The sequence below is a fragment of the Scyliorhinus canicula genome, chromosome 10 (assembly GCF_902713615.1).
Source record: "Scyliorhinus canicula chromosome 10, sScyCan1.1, whole genome shotgun sequence".
Classification (NCBI taxonomy): domain Eukaryota; kingdom Metazoa; phylum Chordata; class Chondrichthyes; order Carcharhiniformes; family Scyliorhinidae; genus Scyliorhinus; species Scyliorhinus canicula.
In genome coordinates, this window is record NC_052155.1 from 35,857,438 (window position 1) to 35,878,656 (window position 21,219).

The 21,219-nt window shown below is 43.6% G+C and overlaps 1 long non-coding RNA gene across 1 annotated transcript in view; it reads right to left on the reverse strand.

The window, feature by feature from the left end:
• Positions 1-13,328, reverse strand: part of LOC119972302 — a 44,756-nt gene extending 31,428 nt beyond the window's left edge. Inside the window, exons 1-2 of the long non-coding RNA XR_005462030.1 lie at positions 13,043-13,328; positions 12,293-12,460 (exon numbers count right to left, since the gene is read on the reverse strand). This is a non-coding gene — a long non-coding RNA (uncharacterized LOC119972302). The remainder of the gene's footprint in view (positions 1-12,292; positions 12,461-13,042) is intronic.
• Positions 13,329-21,219: the final 7,891 nt, after the last annotated feature.

Genomic DNA, 21,219 nt, shown 5'->3' on the forward strand with positions numbered 1-21,219 from the left:
GAACATGAATCATCAAGTGCTAAATCCTTTTCAACCAAGTATGAGATAAACTGGCTGGCCTGTCATGATATCAATGTCACTTGCCCCTCAGAGAATTCAGAAAGTGGGCAGTGAGTTGTTCCAGCAGTGTCAATGGAGCAGTGAATGTGTTAACTCACTCTTCTTTGTGTGCTATGATTGATTGGTCTATTTGACTTGCTTTGGAATGTATTTGTCTCGCAACACATGGATATAAGGGGAATAGAGCATTGCAAAACTAAGAGAGGAAGAATGAGGTGGAGTTTTTAATTTACATCTTAAAACCCCATCATTGAGAACATTAAACAATAAGAGTCTTAAGTCATATGTTATTTAATAACATGAATGTTTACTTAAGTAACTACATCTCAAATATCTACCTCATTTTTGGCCACCATAATTTCCATGGACAATAAATATTGTTCAAAAGAGAGGCTTAGTAAATAATAATCTTTATTAGTGTCACAAGTAGGCTTACATTAACACTGCAATGTTAATGTGAAAATCTCCTCGTCGCTACACTCCGGCGCCTGTTCGGGTACACTGAGGGTGGATTCAGAATGTCCAATTCACTTAACAAGCGGGTCTTTCGGGACTTGCGGGAGGAAACCGGAGCACCCGGAGGACACCCATGCAGACACGGAGAATGTGCAGACTACAGGTTTAACCCGGGTCCCTGGCACTATGAAGTAACAGTGCTACTAACTGTGCTACCGGGCCGCCCTAATTAGCTGAACGGTTACAATATCCCATAATACTACCCAAGTGTGATGCTACTCTTTTGGGTCAAATTATTTTTGCCATAATTTTCTGAATGTAGATAGCAGTGTTCCTTAAGATGGAAACAGATAGATTTCTAGACTCTAAAGTACTTTCTGCTGAAAACAAAAAGCAGAAATGAGAGCACTTAACTGCCTTTGTTGGGGTCTCTCCTATGGAGCTGGTCTCTAGTGATGATCTCACTTAAAGGGGCTCTCTAGTGGGGCTCTCTCTTCTGGAGGGTTTCTGGTGCTGGTCTCTCTGATGGGGGGCTTCCTGATGGGGATCTCTCTTATGGAAAATTTCGAGTATAGGGTCTCTCTTATGAGGGTCTCTGGTCGGGCTCCCTGTAAAGGGGCGGCTTCCTGGTGGGGGCCTCTGTTATGTGGGGTCCCTAGTGAGGGTCTCTCTTATGGGAGTTCTCTGGTGGCAGTCTCTGGCTCCAAGCGTCAGACCTGTAATCGGGCTGCCCGCTCAAAATGGCGCTTGATAGCGGGACCTCAATGCAAACACAAAAGGATGCTTCAATTTCCCAATATTCCTTTACCCAGAAATATGTTTACAGGTACATAAACTAATGAAGAGTATTATCACTAGCTTGACCCAAATGCTCCTTGTATGAGGCTGGCAAAATCATTTTCTTCCAGTGAATTTTTGAGCACTCACTTGATGCTTCTCATCTAACTTACATCTCCCCCCAAGACACCCAAAAATAACTGCAAATTAAACTCACTGTTTCTGTAGCAACAACTCCAAATTGTTCATGCTATTAGTCCTACAACTGTCGATTCAGTTAACTACTGTCCAACTCAGCTTTGTGTTTTCTCTTCTTAGAGAGCTGAAAAATCCCTGTCTTCACTCTCTGACACATACCGTACTCATCCTTATCTTTCTCTTTGATTTGATTTGATTTGATTTATTGTCACATGTACTGAAGTCAATGACAAATGGTACATCGACAAAACAGTGATTGGTTACAGTGCAGAACAAGGGGCCAAACAAAGCAAATACATGAGCAAGAGCAGCATAGGGCATTGTGAAAAGTGTTCTTAAGGAAACAGATCTGTCCGAGGGGGAGTCGTTGAGGAGTCTTGTAGCGGTGGGGGAGAAGCTGTTCCTATGTCTGAATGTGCGAGTCTTCAGACTTCTGTACCTTCTACCTTCTGCCATGGAAGGGTCTGGAAGAAGGCAATGTCTGGGTGGGAGGGGTCTCTGATAATGCTGTCTGCCTTCCTAAGGCAGCAAGAGGTGTATACAGAATCAATGTGGGTGTGGCAAGTTTGTGTGATGCGTTGGGCTGAGTTCACCACAGTCTGCAGCTTTTTGCGATCTTGGGCCGAGCAGTTGCCATACCAGGCTGTGATGCAGCAGGATAGGATGCTCTCGATCGCACATCTGCAGAAGTTTGTGAGAATCGATGCAGACATGCCAAATTTCTTTAGCTTCTGTAGGAAGTAGAGATGTTGTTGGGCTTTCTTGACTGATGCATCAAGGTGAGTGCACCAGGACAGGCTGTTGGTGATGGTGACACCCAGGAACTTAAAGCTATCGACCATCTCCACTTCGGAGTCATTGATGCAGACGGGAGTGCGTGTCATCCTGCGCTTCCTGAAGTCGATGATCAGTTCCTTGGTCTTTCCAACATTCAGAGAGAGGTTGTTTTCGGTACACCATGCAACCAAGTGATTTATCTCCCTTCTGTAGTCTGACTCAACATTGTTTGAGATACGACGAGATACTCCGTGTCACTTGCTATGCAGCAGTCCAGTTTTTTTCTACTTTATATTTTTTCCCCTAATGGCTAAGCGTCCAGCCTTTTTTTAACCCATCTCTCTAACGTCAGGGCGTGTAAAAGGTCATTAAAATGATTTGTATGTACATAATATGCATATGTAAATAAAACCAAAAGACTGACCTTTCAGCCACAGGTTCATCCAGACTTCTAGGCACCAAGGCTCATAAAAGCCTTAATGAAACTGGAACCACCCTGCATTCCTCAACACAAAAATGCACAGATGTAAAAATTTAATTAAAAAACTATGGGCGCGATTCTCCGCGTCCCGCGCCGGGCCGGAGAATCGGCGCAACCGTGCCACACCACCCTGAAGCCGGCATGCGATTCTCCAAGGTGCGGAGAATCGGCGCCATTTGCGCGGGCGTGTGTGACGCGGCGCCGGCCGCAGGCCACTGGAATCGGCGGAGCCGGTGATTCTCCAGCCCGGATGGGCCAAGCGGCTGCGCGTAAAAAGCAGAGACCCGCCGGCGCTGTTCACCCCTGGTCGCTGCCAGCGGGAACTCTGCGCGAAGGGTCGGGGGGTATTAACTGAGCTCTGCTTATCACACTGCTGTATAAAATCTCATTAAAATGTATTTGTATGCATATAATATTTTTATTTAAAAAACCAAAAGACTGACCTTTCAGACATTTTTAATGAATTAACAGTGCAAATTGATATACATGGGTACGATATGATAATGGAGAATTGGTAGCAGGGTGACAAAGGCTGGTAAGTGGATTTCCAAGGGTACTTGATATTTAGGAAGGACAGATAAAAAGGAAAGGAGGTGGGGTGGTGTTCTTAGTTAAGGATGATATCAGTGCGGTAGTGAAAGAGGATATGGGCTCAGAAAATTCAGATGTTGAATCAGTCTGGGAGAAGCTAAGAAGCAACAAGATGCAGAAAACATTAGTGGGAGTTGTCTATGTGCCTCCAAAAAGTAGTGGCAAGGCAAGGGATGGCCGTAAACAGGAAATTGGTGATGCATGTAACAAGGATGCTGCAGTAATCAAGGGTGACTTTAATCTACATGTAGTTTTGGCAAACCAAATTAATAACAAAACTGTGGCAGATAAATTCCTGGAGTGTGTGCTGAAGATGGTTTTATCAGACCAGTATGTTGAGGAATCAACTAAGGAACATCATACTCGATGATGCAATGAGAAGGGATTAATCAATAATCTTTAGTGGGGGGTCCTTTCGGGAACAGTGACCATAACATGGCAGAATTCTTCATTACGATAGAAGTGAAGAATCCAATTTGACACTAAGGTCCTAAATCTAGACAAAGGAAACAACAAAGGTATGAGGTAGAAGGGATGCTGAGCAGGCAGTAAAAAATGCAAATGCTATTTGCTAAATGCTACTGCCTTTATAGTGAAAGGATTCGAGTATACGAATAGGGATGATTTACTTCAATTGTGGAGGGCATTGGTAAGGCCACACCTGGAGTATTGTGTGCAGTTTTGGTGTCCTTATCTGAGGAAGGGTGTCCTTGCTATGGAGGGAGTGCACCAAAGATTTACCAGGCTGATTCCTGAAGTGGCGAGACTGTCATATGAGGAGGGACTAAATCAGTTAGGACTATATTCAGTATAGAGTTTAGACGAGTGAGAGGGGATCTCATTGAAAGTTATAAAATTCTAACAGGTTTCGACAGGGAAGATTCAGAAAGAATGTCCCGATGGTGGGAGAGCCCTGAACTAGGGGTTATAGTTTGAGGATAAAGCGGCAAACCTTTTAGGGCTTTGGTGAGGAGAAATTCCTTCACCCAGAGAATGGTTAATCTGTGGAATTCACTTGCACAAAAAGTAGTTGAGGCGAAAACGTTGTGTGATTTCAAGAAGTAATTAGATATAGCTCTTGGGGCTAAAGGGATTGAGGGACAAGGAAGGAAGATGGGATCAGGTATTGAACTTGATGATCAGCCACGATCATAATGAAAAGAAAGAGAAAGAAAAGAAAATCGCTTATTCATAGAATTTACAGTGCAGAAGGAGGCCACTCGGCCCATCGAGTCCGCACCAGCTCTTGGAAAGAGCACCCCACCCGAGGTCAACACCTCCACCCTACCCCATAACCCAGTAACCCCACCCAACACTAAGGGCAATTTTGGACACCAAGGGCAATTTATCATGGCCAATCCACCTAACCTGCACATCTTTGGACTGTGGGAGGAAACCGGAGCACCCGGAGGAAACCCACGCAGACACGGGGAGGATGTGCAGACTCCACACAGACAGTGACCCAAGCCGGAATCGAACCTGGGCCCCTGGAGCTGTGAAGCAATTATGCTATCCACAATGCTACCATGCTGCCCCTATTGTCATGAGTAGGCTTCAATGAAGTTACTGTGAAAAGCCCCTAGTCGCCACATTCCGGCGCCTGTCCGGGAAGGCTGGTACGGGAATCGAACCGTGCTGCTGGCCTGCTTGGTCTGCTTTAAAAGCCAGCGATTTAGCCCAGTGAGCTAAACCAGCCCCTAAAGCCCCTAGTCGCCACATTCCGGCGCCTGTTTAGGGAGGCTGGTACAGGTATTGAACCTGCGCTGCTGGCCTTGTTCTGCTTTGCAAGCCATCTGTCTAGCCCACTGTGCTAAACTAGCCCCACAGCAAAAAATGAAAATTGCTTATTGTCACGAGTAGGCTTCAACTGAAGTTATTGTGAAAAGCCCCTAGTCGCCACATTCCGGCGCCTGTTCGGTGAGGCTGTTACGGGAATCGATCCGTGCTCCTGGCCTGCTTGGTCTCCTTTCAAAGCCAGCGATTTAGCCCTGTGCTAAACATGCTCCAGGGATAAAATCACTTATTGTCACGAGTAGGCTTCAATGAAGTTACTGTGAAAAGCCCCTAGTCGCCACATTCCAGCGCCTGTCCGGGGAGGCTGGTACGGGAATCGAACCGTGCTGCTGGCCTGCTTTAAAAGCCAGCGATTTAGCCGAGTGAGCTAAACCAGCCCCTAATGAATGGCAGGGAGCAGACTCGAATGACCAAATAGCCTCCTCCTATTTACATTTTCGATGTGTTTCAATGTAGATTGCGGAACTTCATCGAAAGGAATTACAGTTCACGGAGGGAGACACAAAGAACTTCCCCAAAATATTAAGGAATCGAAGGTCTAGTGAGAAGAAGGATTTGAAGGAAATTAATGATACAAGAAAAATAGTGCGGGAGAAATTAATGGGACTGATAGCCGATAAATACCCAGGTCCTGATAATCTATATCTAAAGGAGGTGACTATGGAAATAGTGGATGCATTGGTTGTCAACTTCCAAAATTCTGTAGATTCTGGAATACTCCCGGCAGATTGAAGAGTGGCAAATGTAACCCCGCTATTTAAAAAAGGAAGGTGGGAGAAAACAGGAATTACAGGTTGGTTAGCCAAACATCAGTAGTAGGGAAAATCTGAGAGCACGGCCAGCTGTGGAGTCACTGTGGACGCCCCCCCCAGCACACACCTTTAGAGCCCATCTTTCAGTCCCCCCCCCTTTAAGGCTCCTCCCTTTCAAGACCCACCCTTCAAACCCCAACCTTCATGATGCCCCTTCATCCCCACCCTTCAGCGCCCCCCCCCCCCCCCTCTGTTTATGGACTTGGGCTCTCTGAGACCCCACCAACTGGCACTGCCAACCTGGCACTCTGGAACCTGGGCACTGCCATGGTGCCATGGGGTAGTGCCCTGACAGTGTCCTTCCATGTCACCGACTACCCGGAGGGCTCCAAGGGCCTCCAAGACCCCCAGAGTGACCATTACAAAGTGGAGACCAGGACTAATCAGCGCCTGTGTGAGGTGTTGCTGGGGCAGCCAGTTTCCGGGAGACTGCAACCTCAAACCAGTCATTAGGCTCATATAAATATGATTATCTGGATCACGCCCAGTGACGGAGTTTTGGGCCTCTCCCGCCATGCTCCTGGTGTAAGGTGTCCAATGTATTGGTATGAATTGAGAATTGATGAGCAGACAGGAAGCACAGAGTATGAATAAATGCATATTTTTCGAAGTGGCAGGCAGTGACTAGTGAGGACCCGCAGGGATCCGTGTTTGGGCCCCAGATATTCACAATATCCGTCAATGATCTGCTGAGGGAACCAAAAATAACATTTACAATTTGCTGACAGCACAAAATTTGGTGGGAATGTGAATGGTGAGGAGGATGTTTGGCGGCTTCAAGGTGATTTGGAAAAGTTGAATGAGTGGGCACATACATGGCACATGCTGTATAATATGGCTATATGTGAAGTTATCCACTTCGGATGATGAAACGGAATGGCAGAGTATTATTAAATGGTGTTAGATTGAAAAATGTTGATGTACAAAGAGACCTGGATGTCCTAGTACATCTGTCACTGAAAACAAGCATGCAGGACGAGTAAGCAGTTAGGAAGAGAAATGGTATGTTGGCCTTCTTTGCAAGAGGACTTGCCTACAAGAGTAAGACTTCTTATTCCAGCTGTACAGGGCCTTGGTGGGAACCTGGGCCACTGTTTACATAGATGATTTGGAGTTGGGGGACCAAGGGCAATGTTTCCAAGTTTGCAGAAAACACGAAGGTGAGTGGTAAAGCAAAAAGTGCAGAGGATACCGGAAGTCTACAGAGGGATTTGGGTAGGTTAAGTGAAGGGGCTAGGGTCTGACAAATGGAATACAATGTTGACAAATGTGAGGTTATCCATTTTGGTAGGAATAACAGCAAAAGGGATTATTATTTAAATGATAAAATATTAAAACATGCTGCTGTGCAGAGAGACCTGGGTGTGCTCGTGCATGAGTCGCAAAAAGTTGGTTTACAGGTGCAACAGGTGATTAAGAAGGCAAATGGAATTTTGTCCTTCATTGCTAGAGGGGTGGAGTATAAGACTAGGGAGGTTATGCTGCAATTGTATAAGGTGTTAGTGAGGCCACACCTGGAGTATTGTGCTCAGTTTTGGTCTCCTTACCTGAGAAAGGACGTACTGGCACTGGAGGGTGTGCAGAAGAGATTCACTAGGTTAATCCCAGAGCTGAAGGTGTTGGATTACGAAGAGACTGGTACTGTACTCGTTGGAATTTAGAAGGATGAGGGGGGATCTTATAGAAACATATAAAATTATGAAGGGAATAGATAGGATAGATGCGGGCAGGTTGATTCCACTGGCGGGTGAAAGCAGAACTAGGGGGCATAGCCTCAAAATAAGGGGAAGTAGATTTAGGACTGAGTTTAGGAGGAACTTCTTCACCCAAAGGGTTGTGAATCTATGGAATTCCTTGCCCAGTGAAGCTGTAGCTCCTTCAGTAAATGTTTTTAAGATAAAGATAGATAGTTTTTTGAAGAATAAAGGGATTAAGGGTTATGGGTTTCCAGGCCGGAAAGTGGAGCCGAGTCCACAAAAGATCAGCCATGATCTCATTGAATGGCGGAGCAGGTTCAAGGGGCCATATGGCCTACTCCTGCTCCTAGTTCTTATGTTCTTATGTACAGTTTTGGTCACATTATGTAAGAAAGGATATACTTGTCAGAGAGGGAGTGCAGCGAAGGTTCATCAGACTGATTCCTGGAATGGCAGGATTGTCTTATCTGGAGAGATTTGGTCGACTGAGCCTGTATTCACTGGAATTTAGAAAAATGAGAGGGCATCTAATTGAAGTGAACAAAGCTCTGACAGGGCTGGACAGACTGGATACAAGGATGTTGTTTCCTCTGCTTGGGGTGTCTGGAACAAGGGGGTCACAGTCTCAGGATATGGAGTAGGCCATTGAGGACTGAGATGAGAAGAAACTTCTTGATTCAAAGGGTGGGTAGCCTGAATTCTCTGCCACAAAGGCTGTGTCCTATTAGCTGCTACAACTCATTTCACTTTGCTGACCTTGTGAAAATGCAAAACATTGCATAGGATGCACAATACAGAGGCAGGCCAATCGATCCAACTGGTCCAAGCTAGCGTTTGTGCTTCAATTGAGCCTCCTCGCACCCAGGCTTTGCCCTCTTCCGGACCCTTCCATCAGGCAGAAGATACAGAATTCTGAAGACCCGTACATCCAGACTTAGTGACAGCTTCTTCCACAAAGCTACTAGACTCCTCAGCGACTCTCCCTCGGACTGATCTGTCCCTCGTAAGACACTATTCATGATGCCCTATGCTGCTCTTGCTCATGTCGTATTTGCTTTGTATGGCCCTTGTTTCGTACTGTAACTAATTACCTATTTGTCGTGTAGTGTGTACTTTTTCGCATTCACTGTCACTATCTACTATTCTTTATTGTCTACTGTGTATGCACTGTGTATGTTTCCTAGGCCGCAGAAACATACTTTTCACTGTACTTCAGTACATGTGACAATAAATCAAATTAATCAATCAAAAATCAATCAATCAAGCAATCAATCCTCATACTGCTCTTCATCTAACCCTATCAGCAACCTCCTAGGTATGTCTTACTGTGGTCAGAAAATATAACCCTTCATTTAACTTGAAAAAGCGTGAGTGCATCTAACTCAAGAAACTGATAGGCAGCAATTGCCGACTGTGAATAATCCTTTACCCTCATAATGATGCCTTGGGGTACACATGGTTCGCTAGCTGATAACCCTTTCTATTCTTGCAAGATTCAGAAAATGTCATGACAGAGCTGCACATTTTGGGACACTTTAAAACAACTTTTCTTACAGTGCACATTACACCCATCCAGGTATGGCCTTACAGCTTGTTGAAAACCCTTTCTGCTTGAAATCCTGATGAAAATGATATTCTCTGCATATATAATACTGTTCAGTAGGACACAGAAGATGCTGTGTCATGTCCCATGTAGAATTCTAATGCAAACCGGATTGCAGCTACTCATTGCACAGAACGCTGTAACTACCTCTTGTGGTGTCACAACACTTTTAACCATCCTCGCACAGATTAACTGACTGAAGTGTGAACATTTTTCAACATGTTACATCATTACTCTTCAATGCATTGAAAGACGGCATTGGGAAGTGAGGTAATCTTTAAAAGAACTCAAAGAAGAAGGTGTGCTTAGTAGTTTAGAGTAGGGTTAGGGGTTGGGTGGAGGGAGGTCTGGGTTTGGGTAAGCAGAAATGCAGAGTGATTAAAAGCTGGAGATGGGCTGCCTATTTCCTCGTGCAATGTGGAGAAAGAGCTTTAACAATGTCCCAGGATGAATTGCCAATGAAATGTCTCTTGAATGCAAAATGGGCAAGTCTTTGCTCAGAAGTCATTGGTTTCCCATTACACCTACAGTAAGTAGCTCCCTGGTGAGGTTCATAAGATATGAAGCTCTAGCACATGTCTAAATTTGCTCATTCCATTTGACACTTCCGAATAACAGAATAATTAATGAGTTAATTATAATTAATTTCTTACAATATTTTTTGTCAGCTGCGATTGCCCAACACCTAATTTAGGATATCATTAGTGACTGGAGCTGAGGGTTACCCCCAGTGACCTGTGGTCTCCCCTGAGGACAGAACCGAGTCTGAAACTTAATAATCTTGTAATAGCTGCCATCATAGCTAATAGTTTATGGAAATTGTTTTTGTCCTTTCACTTGGAGGCAGTGCACTGTTTTATTACACATTTATACTTTTCTTTTCTAATTCAAAAGGAAATCCACACAACATGTTCTTCTCATATATTTACTCTGTACAACTGACTGCATCTAAAGACATAATAGACGCAAGCAGAGAAATGTAATGTATCAAATCACTTCCCACTCATTGCCTGCATTTGAATTCTTACTGAGAAATGTTGGATAAAACATGCGTCTTTTTGATAAAATACCTAAGTCCTCATGATTTAAATGTTGTACATGTCTTTCTCTGGTGATTCAGCTGGTAAATGTTCTGAGGCTCACAGACCATGAAAGCCCCTCACTAAATGATTTTAGCTGGCACTAATAAAGAGTGCCTGCGCACGGAAGGTGAAAAGAAGACAGCCAGAGCTTCCCACTCATTCTCCTGTGATGCAACCCACAAAGGGTCTACCTGTGGGCCCCACAGTCCCAGCATAAATTAGCGATAAATTCAGCATAAATCAGCATAAAACCAAAGAGGAGTCAGGGAAGAAAATGGGTAAAGATGCATCCTCAAAGATTTTGATCAGTCATCACAGGCCAGTTAAAATGGTCTTGTCATGATTCATTCACAATTATCTAACTTAACTCATAAACCTCCGCTGTGTCACTCTGTTGTGCTGGAGGCTTGAAGTTGATCTCAGGCGAATCTATTCTGGCCTTCTCTCCCCCCCAAACACCCCCCCCCCCCCCCCCCCCCCACTCCCTTTTTAGAGACCGAGCACCAGCAACTCTGAATGGCTGAGAAATATTCCAGAGATGGACCACAGTCACAAATGGGACTATATTTTTCAGTCCAATTCTCGGACACTCCAGCTGCCTGAGAGCAAGTTTGTATTTCAATTAGTAATAGGATGTTGTCTTATAAAGAGCTGAGCAAAAGCTACTGCAGCGATCCTACTGCTGATCAAGCAAGCTACTCTGACCTTGATCGTTTTTAGTTTATTGACTATGTTGCAGCTACACCTTCCCAGGTGAGTAATGAATAGGAATATTGAAACAGGAATAGGTCATTCAGCCATTTAAGCCAGTTCCACCATTCAATTAGATCATGGCTGATATTTGCTTCACTCCATTTTACAAGCCGTTGTCATGCTATCTTTTCTGAGCAATCAATCTCAGTCTTGAACATTTGTACTTGTCCAGCAGTTACAGCCTTTTTGGGGGAGGAAGTGGTCTAGATTTCCTGCTCTCACTTGGACATGTTGCAATGAATGCTTCCTCATACAACTTCCACCTGAAGACTTAGCTATGTAATTCTACTCCTTAATCCAAAACAAAAACGTTGTGAATGCTGGAATTCTGAAATAAAAGCAGAAAATGTTTGGAAATCACAGCAGGTCTGGCAGCATCTGTGGAAAGAAAGAGGTAATGTTAACCTCTGCTGAAGAGACATATTAGACTCGAAACCTGAATTCTGTTTCTCGCTCCCCACAAATGCTGCCAGACCTCCTGCGTTTTTCAAGCATTTTTTGTTTTTATTATTATGAGGACTTTATTTGAAATTGCGTACATATTATTCTAATATGATACCTGGGCCATTGCTGGGAGGTCGGTCTGATTTTATCTCTTGTATTCTCCCCTATATGCAATTGCTTAAAAAAATTTTTTTTCTTTATTCTTTCATGTGATGTGGGCATCGCAGGCTAGGCCAGCATTTGTTGCCGCCCTCAATTGCACCTCGAACGGAGTGGCATTTTAAGAGTCAACCACATTGACATGTAGGCCACATAAGGATGGCAGATTTCCTTCCCGAAAGGACATTAGTGAACCAGTTTTTACGACAATCGACAATGGTTTCATGGTCATCATTAGACTTTTTAATTCCAGATTTTTTTTTTCGAATTCAAATTTCACCATCTGCTGTGATGGGATTCGAACCAGGGTTCCCGGATAATTACTACTATTGTTTCTACTTCAGTGACAATACACTACGCCACCACCTTCCCAAAAGTACGCAGCTTGGTTGGCTGTTTCGGAAGGTTTTTAAAGTCAGCAACAGCACTTGGGATGAAATGATCAATAGATAAAATAAATTAGAGGTGGCAGATTCTTTTTCCTAAAGGGTGAAGCTAAACAAGTTTGGTTATATTTTTTAAAGCGAGTACTGTCTCCTGGCTTACAGTGGTGAGAATTGAACTCACACTTCTAGGTTGAAAATACCATAACTGCTCCGCACTCATACCTGCAGCCAGAGATCCTACTTTATGGCTTATGATGCTGGTTAAAATGATGGCTTGTGTTAGAAACCTGCCAACAGGCTGTACATCCTCTGAATTATCACTTCTTGTCATCAATGATAGCAGCCCAGAGCCGCTACGTCATTCCACCTCAATCCAGTTTGCAATTTTACCTACAAAACACAAATTGTAATGTCAATGATGTTACAAGTGATTGGATGCTTTCTGAACACCTAATTACTATGGATGTAAAACAATGAATCGATGTAAGGGCCTTGAAATGCAGCTGTGCAAATTTTTAAAAGGGCAAACGCACAACGCAATGATGTTCAATTATTTTGCCTGCCACTTCAATTGGGGCATCAAATCGCGTCACATTTCTATTTGAGGAAGTGTTTACCAATGCATTAACTTCCTTTCATTAATATTTGCACAAGATTAATGTTTTTTTATAAAAATGAATCAGTACCCCTTATGAGAAATTTCCATCACTGTTTACTACTCCTCTATCAAGTCTAATAACCAGCTAATGTACGTTGGGAAGGATCAGTTGCTAATACATAGGAAACAATCCTGTTAGACACAATGACACTGCTGACATTTTCCCCTGTGATCACATTGTGTAATAAATTATAAGAGATGGGGACTGACGTTCATATCCGGGGAGACCTATAAATGTAAAACAACAGAAAAGTCATCCATTCAAAATGACAAAGGAAAGCATATGGCCGTAAGTGCTTCATAGTAAGTGTTACCTTGACATTTCTTTCTCCTCAACAATAGAAATTAATTCAGTAGATCTTGACGATCCATTCCATGAAACAATGCTACATGGTTGTTGCTCGATCCCCTGGTTTTGAGGCACTGTAGTACTGAACTGTCACCAGAAAGTGGTGCTGCGAGCTTGCAGATTAGAATGAGCACCAACTATTGTGCATGTACCCAATAAGCAACAACCATACACTCACTGGCATCCATCATAATGAAAGGTTATAGCTGGGTCATCAGAGGTCCCCAGCTCTTGACAATGACAAATACATTTCCTGTTGTTTTCTCACAGATTACTTGTATTACGCAATTTGCCATAAAAGCCGTGCTTAAATACTCACTGTGAACAAATTCTCAATTAGATCTTTAATCAACAAAATCTATTTCCCAGGAAATGTATGCAGGGATGATTCAGTAAGACTTAACTTCCATTGGAACAGATTAAAACAAAAAGCAGCTTAACCTTGTGGTAAATGATCAGAAATAAACCACATGATCTCACAAATTATTTATCCACTCCAAGATTTTACTATTCCATGTCTTTATCCACCAACTTTTCTCCCTTCCTATGCTGATAGTGCTGATTCAGGCTTGTTACTCTCAAATGTCCTTGATACAAATGCCTTGAGGTTGTAAAGGGCTCTATATTAATGCAAATATTCCCTTTGATCTAAGCCTGGCAGATGATTTTGCAAATACAGGAGTAATTGGTGTTGAGATTGATTCTGCCTTTGCCAAAGAGAAACGATTCCAGCCAACAGCATTAGACCTGGCGGGGGAATGTGGCCAAGTTAAATTCAGGAGACGACCAAAGTCGCTGCTTCTCTGCTCGGGCCAACCACAGGGCAGCACTCCTTTTTCCCCGCACAGATTATGCTGAAGCGTGTTTGGACATTTGAAAATTGTGTAAATAAATGACAAATCGCCAATGTTCAGCCCTGAATGCAACAAATGTCTTAAAGTTTGACCGAAAGGGATACTCGTTTGATATTTTATTTTGATTTCTATTCCTCTTTTGCCCTCACAGGTTTTCAATAACAATTTCCAAGCAAGCCAGTACCTTCAGTACTTTTGCAAGGTACCAACGCAGCTGCACTCAGTCCAGAAGGTGTGGACAGTGAGAGTACATCTAAAAACTTTGGAGAAAACATGGAATTTGAAGATGGACCTTAGTTTGCAAAGACAGAGAGATAGAGGGTGGGTGGGCTCCTGGGAAAGCCTGCAAGTCCTCATCCTCAAGATGCAGACCCAATGGATGGAGTGGATGACACGGAGGGTACTGTTCTGGTATCACTTGACATCTCTCGCAGCGCGTTGTTTACGCAATCAAGTGCAATACAATATTAAAGGCAATTCATACTGCGGCAAACGTTCTTGCTGTCATGATTCAGTGAAGCAAGATTCCTTTCACAATCGCATTGAGTGTGTATCTGGCGTAATTGCAATTCGCAGTAGCTGCAGGAATACATTAGATGGGCAGTGTATGGAACTTATAATTTTGTATGTTTCTGCCTTGTTGAGCAATTATGCAGATACCAACTGGCACAATTAGGCTAATGCACAAATTAAACATAATAGCACATGCCAATCTTAACATTTCCTTAGCAATTTTATAACTTGCAAATCGATTTGTAAACATGTACGTATCCATTCTCCATAAATCGCTTGCCAACATTGGGCCTTTACAATCAGCCTAACTCATATGATTTCCTCGGAATGTGAGCGGCAAATGGAACTGATGCTGAGCCTAAGTCAGCTGCTTCAAGAGTTCATGTGGAATCTTAGCAATGGATGTGAGACCCTCGACAGGAAATATTATAATACGGAATAAACAAGCAGGAAATATGTAAGAAATGTTTTAATAGTAATGAAATGGTTTGCAAACTCAGCAATTTTTAATGGGTCACTGTCGCAACATACCCCCAACTTGAGTCATTTTACCAAAGAAACATAGAACATACAGTGCAGAAGGAGGCCATTCAGCCCATCGAGTCTGCGCCGACCCACTTAAGCCCTCACTTCCACCCTATCCCATAACCCAATACTGCACGTCTTTGGACTGTGGGAGAAAACCGGAGCACCCGGAGGAAACCTTCGCAGACAGGGGGAGAACGTGCAAGCTCCACACAGACAGTGACCCAGCGGGGAATAGAACCTGGGTCCCTGGCGCTGTGAAGCCACTTGGGCTACCATGCTGCCCTAAGTGGGTTCAGTTTTTTTAATTCGTTCATGGAATGTGGACACCACTGGATGGGTCAGCATTTATTACCCATCCCTAATTGTTCTTCAACTGACTAGATTGCTTGCTAGGCCATTTTAGAGTCAACCATATTGCTGCCTGTGGATCTGGAATCACATGTAGGCCAGACCAAGGATGGTAGATTTCCTTCCCGAAAGGGCATTATTCATGAGATCCTTTAATTCCAGATTTTTTGGATTGAATTCAAATTTCACCATCTGCTGTGGTGCAATTCAAATCCGGGTTCCCGGACCATTACTAGTCCAGTGACAATACCACGATGCCACCGCCTCCCCCTGGTGGGCAGACACCTTTGGATCATTAATTGAGCTTAACTTCCAAGGTTGACATTCCGACAGTAATACTATGCTGCAAGGGCTGAATATGGAATGGATTCGGAGTGTCTGCTTAAAGGGAGGTCCTGCACCTTAAGCTTGAGCAACTTTGCACCTGAAATACATTTCACAGTGCATTCATGTGAAGCATAAACATTTAATATAGATTCAAACTGTTCAATATAATTAATTAATCGTGACTTAAATTTGACTTTGCTGTTAGTTTACGCTCCCATATAATTGTAGATTGTTTGGAAACTGCTGCCTTGCATTGGATGTATGAAGTGACATATGGCACATTCACTTGTTCTTAAGTATGTGGCCCTGAAGACTCACTATTATAACGTTCTTTGGGTGTCCCAGCCCATCTGGGCATGTGTGTGTACAGATGACAACGTTTATAACTGCACCAGCCAATCTACATGAATGACATTTGGTGAAATGTCAGATCAACAGAAATTTTTTTTAAAACAGCTTCTAATTTTGGAGGAAGCCAACCAAAATAATCAAAATAAAATGTTTGCTCGCAGGATATTTACAGTGCTTCCAGCATAAAGAGCAACACTTATAGCATCTGTGTTAGAACTGTGACACATTCAGTCAAAGGAGCTATTATAACCCTGCCTCATTGGCAACATAGCACGTCAGGATATAATATTACATTTTGTGTGCAACAGAAATTAGGAAACAATATAGATGGTGTCTGTTTTGTTTCTTCCTTCCCCCTCTCTGAAATCTTTTGGTGTTTTATAACACTTCTTTGGCTGTGGGAATCAAATAAAGTTTATCCTGGCTTCAAGCAAATGTGTTTAGCTCGCTCCTGGACAATGGGGAGGAGTGGGAAAATTTCCATCCGTTTTTCCCTTACTTTGTACAAAACCCTCTTTCTTCTCAGCGCCACTAATCGGGAACCCATGAACGGCAGCATCTCAAAGCTGCAGGTTGGTTTTGGTTTTATAAAGATGTGGCAAATTCAACTCGTTCTTAAAAAGAGCCTTGGTTTACTCCAGGTTTTGGCCATGTAGACTGATGCTGAACCGAATAAACTTACTGCGATTTTTTAATAATCTGCTCCCCCCCACCAGCACCCCCCACCCTCCCACCCCAAATGGATCACTTCTGACCATAAGTTTTAGATGAAATGAAAAAATATATAAAATTTCTTGATAATTCTGCCACTAAAGTAATAGAAATGCTTGGAGCTATAACATCAAAGGTTGTTTGGAAACTGCTGCCATGCATTGAATATATTAAGTGACATAACACTTTAATATATTCTAATATATGTAACACTGAAGATTCAATATTACCACATTGCCCAATGTCACAGCCTGTTTGAGCACGTCTATACTATTGAAATGCAGTGACCGTTATTATGGGCAAACGTCCTGCACAATAATCCCGCGAATATCCTTAAAATGAGCGAATAACTAATTAATTTGTTTTAGAAGGACTGATTTGAGAGCAATGTTGGTCAGGATGTCAGAAATAAAATCACAGCTTATCTTTGAATAGGTTCCTGTGATCTTCAGTGTTCAGCTGAACCAAGTGTACAGGCAAACATGTTTCAGTTTATCAGTACATAGCCACTGAGTCTAAAAAGAACCACAGGGATCTCTCTCCATTACGAAGAGAGACATTTGGTTGTATATAGCATGAACGACACCATACCGTGTTGCAAGGCGAGAAGGCAGACCGCCATGAACAACCCCAGCTGGTATTGGGTTTGAACCTACTCTTTTAGCATCAATCTGCAGGTCTCACGCTACCCATCAAAGTTGATTGAGGTAATCAAAACTCACATCTCATCTGAAATAATATAATGGTGCCTCACTCTCGACATCTTGAAGTGGAGTATCGGGCAGAATATGTGTTCAGCTCTATTGTGGGGCTTGAACTCAGAATCTTCTTGTACTGAGGCAAGAGTCAATGGAAACAGGCTGACCCATTAAGCATGTGTAAAGACCTCCTCATTGCAAATTATACCTAAACCCTACCCATCAGTTTTAATCTCTTCATTATAAATGCGAACACTTGGTTCTCATGATTAAAACATATCAAAATATTCAAGTTCTATGAACAGCTCCAGTTAGTTTACCACAGGGGTTTCTAAAATAATCTAGTCTTTGAGCACAGACAAAATCTGATAATTACTCCTGGTCACTGACCAATTAAGCAACGTGGTACACAGTCCTACACTCACCAGGGCAGCGAGAGCAGGAATGCTTATTTTACATTGGAGTCATTGTAATCATACTATTCATGTGCTGAGTTTGCTAATCTCTGCGGGAGTGGCAATAGGATCTGCTAAAACTGGCTCCATTACCCCCGGGCAAAGCAAAATAAATTAGCTGGAGTTTGTATTCTGGATCATTGCTTGGTGCCTTACCAAGCGAGCACCTGTGTACAGACGTTGGGTGAATGACGGAGGTTGAGGGCCGACTTGATAGAGGTCTACAAAATTATGAGGGGCATAGACAGAGTGGATCGTCAGAGGCTTTTCCCCAGGGTAGAGGGGTCAATTACTAGGGGGCATAGGTTTAAAGTGCGAGGGGCAAGGTTTAGAGGAGATGTACGAGGCACGTTTCTTACACAGAGGGTAGTGGGTGCCTGGAACTCGCTGCCGGAGGAGGTGGTGGAAGCAGGGACAATAGTGACATTTAAGGGGCATCTTGACAAATACATGAACAGGATGGGAATAGAGGGTTATGGACCCCGGAAGTGTAGAAGATTGTAGTTTAGTTGGGCAGCATGGACGGCACGGGCTTGGAGGGCCGAAGGGCCTGTTCCCGTACTGTACCTTTCTTTGTTCTTTGTTCTTTGAACCTAAGTTCAGGCTGAGCTGCAATGCCTTGTGCAATCATTTCTGCAACACATTTCACAGTCACCCCTTGAGAACTCTGTCCTCAAAATGTATTCTAGAAATCTATTTGTTTCTACTTCAGAAAGTGCCATCCTCTTCTTAAAGACAAATTTAAATGGTGAGTCAAAGCCCGCAGTGGAGCTGCTGCTCAAGATCCTAAAGAATAAGGGGTGTAGGGTGTAGTCAATGTGGATTAAGAATTAGTGATGTAATAGCAAGCACAGTTTTGAAATCTGTAGGTTGCAGAAAGGAAAAAAGGTTCATAGTCATTACTAATTTTTGAAAGAAAAATGGGTAAATTTCCAAATACTCGCACAATCTGTTGGGAAACACAGATTTTAACTTTCTCCTCATGGCACTGAATAATGATGCCATTCAAAGTCCTTAATTAGGAACTAATCACTGAGGAAGCGTGTCATAATTGAATCCAAAAGGTGAGGCCAAGGATTAATAAAATCAGTAGTCAGCTTTCATCAAACCTTGCTATAATTAGTTCTTATTTTCCAAGTGTTTGGACGGTAGCATAGTGGTCAGCACTGTTGCCTCACGTCACCAGGGAACCGGGTTTGATTCCCGGCTTGGGTCACTGGCTGTGCGGAGTCTGCACGTTCTCCCCGTGCCTGCGTGGGTTTCCTCCGGGTGCTCCGGTTTCGTCCCACAAGTCCCAAAAGACCTGCTTGTTAGGTGAATTAGACATTCTGAATTCTCCCTCAGTGTACCTGAACAGTGTAGCGCCGTAGTGTAGCGACTAGGTGATTTTCACTATAATTTTATTGCACTGTTAATGTAAGTCTACTTGTGACACTAATAAAGATTTAAAAAATTTAAAAAAAGAAAAAGTTACAGGAGATTAGATCCCAGGGACAAGATCTCATGGACAGTAATAAGCAGGGATTCATTTAATTCTAACCCTAATCCACACTGCATTATTTTTGATTCTCTCTATTCTTTCGTGCAGTCAGCCAAGTGTCTTGCATCTCTTTGAGCTTGCATTGGACAGTAATCAGAAGTGAAACATTTCTAATAATTGGTTTTATTAACTTTTAATCACAAATACAAGTATGGTGGCATAGCAATTGTCACTGGACTAATAATTCAGCGGTTAAGAAGAAAAATCTGGGATCAAATTCGACCACTGCTGCTGGGCAATTTAGATACAGTTCATTAAATAAATATGTAATAAAAATCAGTATCGGTGACCATGAAGCTATTAGATTGTTGGGAAGAAAGTCCAACTGGTTCACAAATGTCATTCAGGGAAAGAAACCTGCTGTCCTTATTTGACCTGCCATATGTAACTGCAGAGACACATTAAGGGAGTTGACTTTCTTAAGCACAATAGAGGTGGGTATTAAATAATGTCTTTTTTCCAGTGATTCCCAGAACCTACTGATGAGGTTAAAAATAACAAACGTTTGCAGATAGTATTACAATTTGAAGCTCAGAATGGTCAAAGTAAATTGGTTCTGGAGACTGAGGGTTAATTCTCTAGCCATATCACTCTTGGGGCCAGGACTTTGGACCTGCATTAGCAGTCAGCGAGGACGGCAAGGCAGCTGGAAAATAAAGCGAGAAGATGAGATTGCATTTTCCGATTTTCCAGGCCCCTCTCCAGTGATGTAACGAGAAATCCACCACGTTGGGAGGTTGGGAGTGACGTTTAAATGAATTAGCATATCATTAGTGGGTCCTTCTGCCCTGCAGGACCTCCCCACTTGGCGTGACGTGATGCTGGCGCAATTTACAACAGCTGTATTGAAATTGGAATCTGGCAACCCCACCTCCGAAGGGGATAGCGTTGGTGAGTGCTCACGTCACTATTACCATCTGGGGTGGCAGTTGAAGAGGAGGCAATGGGGAGGGCGCTGGGGACCCAGATTAGTTCAATTAAGGGTTTGGGGTGGGAGGGGAGTGGGGTTCAGTATCAGCATCTCGAGGGGTGGGATCGCTCACAGGACTTAGTGGCCCTTCATGTCTGTGAGCCTTTAGGTTGAAAGGGGGTCTGGTGGCTGGTTTGCAGGCAGCGTTTCCTGTGTCCTCTTTGCGGTGATATCACCACTGAGGGATTGCCCATCTAGAGTGGCAGCTGGAAAGTGGGTGGGAGGAGGTGAATCCACAGGGTCAGCCCAGAGGGTGACTGTGAGGTCCCTGGGTGGAGTCCTGTGAGATGCCAGGCTGCATGGGCAGAGTGGAGGACTCTGTCAAGGGAAGGTTTCCAGCCTCATGAGGGCTGAAGACCCTCACATGGGGGGAGGGCGAGTGCAGTGAGAATGAGCCCCAACACACAGACATCCCTTTGAGACTAGACAGCATGAGCTGTTCGGAAGTACACGCCCACTGGTTATGGAGGACAGGTTGTCAGGGATTAGGGTCTGGGTGGCTGGCTGTTCAAGTCGGAAGGCTCATTCCACAGCCCTTCAGAACTGGGGAAATGAGGGTGCCCTCTGAGAATGAAATTGCCATGCTAATTTCAGTTTTCACGTGTATCAGGTGTGCCTTGCCTGCCACAAAGGGAAGGCAGTTGTCCAATCAGCTCTCTGACCCTTCGTCGACAAGACAGTTGTGCCAATTTAGTCAGCATTGCAATGCATGAGTTTATCATTGATTGCACCCAATTCTTAACTCTTTGGAAGTTGAGCTCCCCTACTGGAAGTCCCTCTATGAAGCAGTCCTCCCCCTGAAACCCGGGGACCTGGGGTGGAGGCTGTTACATGCAGCAGTCCCATA